The sequence below is a fragment of the Balaenoptera physalus genome, assembly GCF_965194825.1.
Source record: "Balaenoptera physalus genome assembly, chromosome: 1".
Lineage (NCBI taxonomy): Eukaryota > Metazoa > Chordata > Mammalia > Artiodactyla > Balaenopteridae > Balaenoptera > Balaenoptera physalus.
In genome coordinates, this window is record NC_138882.1 from 115845870 (window position 1) to 115852555 (window position 6686).

The following is a 6686-nucleotide window of genomic DNA, read 5'->3' on the forward strand; positions in this document are numbered from 1 at the left end:
AGAAGGAAACCTCACTTTCCTGACAATTCTGACAAAAGTCCCAGGATTGTTCCACTGGAGTGACCAGGGATTGGCCAGCAACCCCCAAACAAATGGCCTGAGAGTCAGGGGTGAGTGGCTGCCCAAGAAGTGCTGACAGCAGAAGGGGCCCGGATTGCAGGCGAAGAAAACCAGCGGAGTCCACACAGGGAACAGTGGGAGGACCAGGCTGTGAGATAGCAGGCCCCACTCCGCTTAGACCCCGGCTGATTTAGAGCTTACTGTTATCTCCATGATCTTTCCAGCAAGCAAGTTTACCTCAACTCTCCACCGGACTCTTTTAAACCTCTTTAATATAAACTTTTTTTTTTAAGAGTTATTATTCGGGTAAGAGGAAAACTGTGATGATTAAACTTTAACCTTCTTTGGAAATGTTCATTAGTTATTTGTTTCTTTTCTTATGAATTGTCTGTTCATGCTCTTTGCCCATCCACAGTATTAATAAATACATTTATCGGACTTCCCAATTCTAATAAATGTGCAAAAATATGTTTTAAAAATTATCTCATAGAAACTTGTACAAGACTTTAGAGATTACCTAGTAGCGTGACTCTCAATTTACAAAAAAGGAAACTAAAGGATTAAGAAGTGAAGTGTGCCAGCTCTAGAACCCTGTTGGTAACGGCCAAAGGAAGAGAAAACCCAGTTTGATCCTTCACCTGTTAGATTACGCAGCCCCTTCAATTCTCCTAAATTTGGTTCCCCCCAAAGTCACATTTCCTGCCCAATGAATTTTCAGGGATGAGAGAGAGCCACCTTTATTTTCCCACAGTTTGCAGCATTTTTAAAAGACTGGGAATAAATAGCTGAGAAGATTCGTTGGCTAACTTGGGGCTTCTTGTGACTTCATGCATGAGGGCATCCCTCCCCATCTCACCTCGCAGATCTCCACTCCTGCTAGCACTGTATTGGACTGTGTTTTGCCATTTAAATTATACAAGTTACGGGGGGCGGGGGGGAAGATTCGTCTTGTAACCCTATCAAAGAATGAGAATGAAATGCTGATTTTTTGCAGGGGGAGGGAATAAAAAGTGTAGAACAACCATTGCAGTGTTGTCCCCAGTGCCCTTCTACTTTGCGGTACTGGATTCTCATGAAGCTCTTGACCACAAAAGAGATGGAAAATACGCTGGCTGGAATGAAGCATTCAGTGCTCCTCACTTAGCGTTGGTGATACGGTTGCTGTGTGGGCCACAGCAGATGTAATTTGCAGAAGAGTAACTGGAGGGTTTAGTGTTTCAAAATGGAAACTGAGCTCTAAGGAACATGAGGCATTGGGCAGGATTTTCTCTCACTGAGGAAATCTCTTTGTCCAGAGTAAACTTTAAGCAATTGTGTTTTGTTGACTCAAAGTTTCAAGACTAATCAAGTATCTACTGCAGTTTGGAAGGCTAACTGTTGAACTCTATTTTTATCTGTTAACTTCGTGTTTCCTTTTTCCTTGACAGTGTGCACCACTCAAGTGATAATAGGTTAGACAGTTGGCTCAGTTAGGCTGCTGGTGGGAGAATAGATGAATTTTCTTCAGTAGATAATAGAGAGATTTAGAATTATTGAGAGATGGGACTAGAGCTTCAGATGGACAAATCTTCAGTGATAGAAGCAGGAGGGCAGAGTTAGAGTTAATGATAATAATAGGTAGAGCACTTAGTATGTATCAGACATTGTAGGAAACCTTCACAGGTATTATCTCATTTAATGTTCATAACAATCCATGAGGTAGGTACTGTTATTGTTATTCACAGATGAATAGGCTGAGGTTCAGAGTAGTAAAGTTACTTGCCCCAAAGTCACACAGCTAGACTTCTTGGGGCCAGAGCAAGCAGTCTGACTCTAGGACCCTGGGCTCTTAGTCTCTCTCTTTAAAAGCTCCATGATTGCCCTGGAGGTTATATCCCCTGCTCCTGAAATAGTGCTTGGCAAATAGTAGGCGCCCCCCAAATATTAACCAGCTGAATGTATGAATATGCTGCCTTGGCCTGGGTTAGGATCAGTTCGCTCTGCGAGCCCGGGAGACCTGAATGCTGCATTTAGATGGCCTTTCAAACTTCTCAGAACTTTCTATTCAAACTGAGACCTTCTTGGATCATTGTCACAGTAACAAACCCCCTTTGTTTTAGCAGAATGAAAATACGTATTTAAAAGTGGTGATTATTATGATTATCACAGAGTTATTTTTTAAAGTGGAAAAAACAAAGGTAATTACTGAATATCCAATGGCAGGGAGTTGGTTAAATAAATCATGGAATGCAATGATGGAAAACTTAACAGCTGTTAAAAATCAAGTTGTAGAATACTGCATGGCATAAAATACATTCGTGATACATTGTTCAGGGGAAAAAAACGGGTTACAAAATACTATGTAGAGCATTAGCTCAATAATGTACACATATTTATGCATAGAAAAAAGTCTGAAGGAAAATATAATAAAGTGTAAATTGTAGTTATTTCTGTGTGGCGAGAGTATGGTGGTTTTAATTTTCTTCTTTGTGAAGTTTAAAATTTTTTTTCAAATTTTCTACAATAACTATAAATTTTATATTCAGAAAAAAAGCAGTAACATGATTTTTTAAAAAACAGCTATTATCAGATTTTGATTCTTGTTTTAAAGTTAAGATATGAAGTTATAATTTAATGAAAGACGTCATAGTGTAGCTGGTAAGAACATGGTCAGTGGAGCCAGACTGCCACTGTTCAATCCCAGCTGTACCATTTATAAGCTGTGTGACCTTGGTGAAATTACTTATCTGTGATTCAGTTTCTATATGTGTACAATGGAGAAGATATTACTTCCTGCTTCAAAGAATTGTTATGAGGATTGAATGAATTACTATAGCTAAAGCATTTGGAACAGTCTGTATGAGTTTATTATTAGTTTATCATTAGAAATTCTTCCAGATTCTCTTATCCCATCTTTAAAAATGCACAGGCAGAGGCACACTTAGGTCAGGCATTTTAAAGCCTACTTATTTGGGACTCTGGTACAAATGTGTGACTAGGATATGCCAAAAGGACGCCAGGAAGACGCCCAGCTGGGCCTCCCAGGGCTCAGTATCACCATGAAAATAAGCAGATTTTGCAAAAACACAGATTTATTATGTCCTCACTTGTTAACTAGATTAACCAAAATATAGTTAAAACTGGGAAAAATATTCAAATACAAGGGAGAGATAATTCTTCCTATCTCAACCCTCAAATCACCTTCTACCATGACCCTTGACCTCCCTATGTCCCCCAAATATAAGCCACCTTGTGAACCTTCAGATTCGTGTCTTCTTCTCTCTCACTCCTCATCCTTCACCCTCCTCACACCCCATCCCTTGGCAAGCACCCCACTCCCACTCCCGGACCTGGCTTTAACAACTGACCCCCACGCAGAAGAGGCTGAATTCCACACCAGCCTGCAACAGCCCTGACCTCTCGGACTTCTGAGGTCCTGGGAAAGGGAGCCTGAACCTGACCGTGTCAGGAAAGTGGGAAGTGGCAGTGAGATGCCCCCCACAGGACCTGCTCCCAGGCTGGCCTTATCCTGGTTCGGGGGCTGGGATTTCCTGCCCGGAAGCACCAGGCCTGGACACAATGGGAGTTATCAGTCACCATCGGGGGATCAGAACCACGGTGGGAGACCTCCACTTAGCTGTGGGTTTTCCAGGCCTTTCCTGTGTGAATCTTTACTTCCGCGGAACCTCTTGTTTTGGTCTTTTCCAAGATGGAAGCCCTTCCCCCAGCTTCCTACTCTCTGTCACTTTGGGTCAGCTGCCTTTCACTTCTCATCATTTGGATCTAAGTCAACTTAAGATGGTAATGACCAGAGTCTAGGTAAGGAAAGTGTTTCCACTCTTTCTAGATCTTTTTTACTTTTTTAAATTATAGGTGAACTTGATGTATTAACTTAATTGTCTTCCATGATAATAATATCATCAACTGAGAAAATTAATAAATTATACCTGTATTGAGGTTTACATTCTTAATCTAAGAGCTTATTTGGCTTATTTAACAGTACTCAATAGAAGGTCTTTTTATATTAAAAAACAAGGGTTTTTTTTTTAAACCCAATAGCTTACTTACTAGAAAACATTTTAAAGGAAACGTAATTTATCATGTTGCAAGTCTTAATAATACAAACAAGAGATTCACTTTAAAAATTTATGTTACAGAATAATAGCTATCACTTACTGCATACTTACAATATGCATCAAGTAGTTTACTCATGTTAGCTCGTTCAGTCCTCAGGACCACCTATTTTATGAGTGACAAAACTGATCCTGAGAGAGGCTGAATAACTCACTGAGATCACTTAGGGTGTAAACCGAGTTTTGAACTCAGCCTGCGTGACCACAAGTTTGGTGCTTTTAACCCTACGCTCTACTGCTGCCTCCCAAAGTAGCTGAGACCACTCACATCTACCAACAATCGCGAATATTATTGCACTATTGGATGTGACTTTAGGTCTGAAAGCTTGTCTCCCCTGATGCATACTAACCCCAGCCACAGCTTCTCAAAACTCACCTCGCCCACAGGACTTTAGCGTCTCTAAGCTCAGAAAAGAAGAACAGATGATGGTGTTTGTTCCCACAGACCCACCTGTAATTCAAAAGATAAACTAAACTAAACCACAAAGAAAGTGTCAACAAGTTCAACAAAGGTATGATTTTTCTGATTTTTCTGTATATCTGTGTATGTGATAACGTATATGATATAATAGCAGATACTTTCCAAACAATTCTTGGGATGTTCTATCTTTCTAGACTTTCTATCCTTATCTGCCTATAGGGTCATTTGAGTATTGCCAATTCCTACTTCTCAAGTTGGATGTGGGAAAAGAGAAAGCAAAGCAAAGGAAAAGAAAGGAGGGAAGGAGAAGGAGGAAGAAAAGTGCATCTGCTCAGAAATGGAGGTGTGGGATTAAAACCGTCCAAGGACAACCTGCTGTCCCCTCCCTTCAGCCCCAGGATTCCTGAGCAGGTGTCCCTGTGTCCTCTCCTGCAGGAGGGTGAGCTGCTTCGGGGAGTGTGCCCCACACAAGGGAAGAGGGGCAGCCAGGTCTGGGGGACCGCGAGCGGGAGGCCTGCTCTGACTCAGAGGGGATGGGCCAGACCTGCACCTCCCTGTTTATACTTGGATTCCACTGGGACCCACTGTACAATGACTCAGATCAGCTCTCACTGCCCTGCGAAGCCTGAGGGATGGATGTCAGTGCCTGCTCTGGGTTAACACCCCAACAGTCAATTTAATGTAGTTAATTGATTTTTGTGACATTCAGCCAGCTGCCTGAGGGGTGGATCTCTGAGATCATGATGACACATATGCCTGTGGCTTCTCGGGTCTCTGCAGTTGCTATGGTTTCCACAGGCCTTTGGGTCACATGCAGGGCCACCGGTGCACTTAGAGGAGCACCATCCTGGAATGTGGTCCATGTGAGAACCTGGGAGGGAGGAAAGTGGGCACTTTCCAGGGAAGGATGGTGCTTTGCCATCAGAGGAGCCATCCTGCTGCACCCCTTAGGCTAGGTGACCTCATGCAAGTGGGTGCCTTCATGGCCTCCATAGGAAAAAGCAACTGTGGGTCCTTTTGGGGTGCTGTGAAAGCCATGTGCCTTGGGGGAGCTTGGAGGTTTTCCAGGGGAATCCAAATTTATTGACCAAGGGCCCTGAGATTTCCTGGAGAGAGTTCTGAGTTTTGGTCAGGGATCCTTCTTCCCAAGTCGACGTTCATGGCCTTTGTACAAGTTCATGGTGACTCTTTGTATATTGGGAAAGCACTGCTATCCAGCAAGTCCTTGGCGGTCTTGTGACCTGGACAAGGAAGAAGTCCAGTGCCGGACTCCAGTGCTGAGTCATCCAAGTGAATGGCTTCAATTCAACCACGATGAGGAAATTCGGCTTTCTCTGTGGGGACTGCTCCATCAGCCCGATGCAGAAACTTTGGATGCCCAGTGATATGGACTCACGAAGGTCTAAGGTCCAAGGTGGAGGGTGGGGAGTGAGATCTGAGGAAGGGCTGTTCCCACAGTTACCGGGGGCACCACTGCCCCTGCTTTCCCCCTTTGCCCTTACCACCCCTGTCTCCTAGCACCCACTCGGAGGCAGCCCAACACCACCTTCCCCTGTTTGGGGTGAAGGTAGGGACATCCTCCCTGGGTCAGCTGGCTCAGCCCAGCCTACCATTTCCAAGTGCAACACAGACTTTATTCAACACCAGGCCAAGGTCTTGTGGCTGAGAGGACAGAGCCCTCAGCCTCCTCCCATGGCCTCCTGGCTGAAATGCCCACTCGCACCAGACAGTGGATGAAGGTTGCTCTTCCCAACAAGTAGCTCTTGAGCCCTTTGGTTCCTTGTTGCCAGTTCTCAATCCAGTAAAGTTCCAGACGTGATTAAAAATAAAACAGGAGATAATGGTTTGGAAGACAAAGGAGATTTGTTCCCCCTTCTCCAGATGAAAGATGATTGTAAGGACAGAACCTGGTCTCTGAGGATTTTTTGGTTTAGGTAATATGTACTTTGGGAAGTCACAGTCTTTTCAAGGGGCTTTTTCACTGCATTGAAGAAAGTGCCTTAGCTTCATTTGGGAAATAGAGGCATTGAAAAATAGAGGTAAAGTCATTTCACATCTTTGAATAGGATATAAAGACTGGACTTGAAATTCTT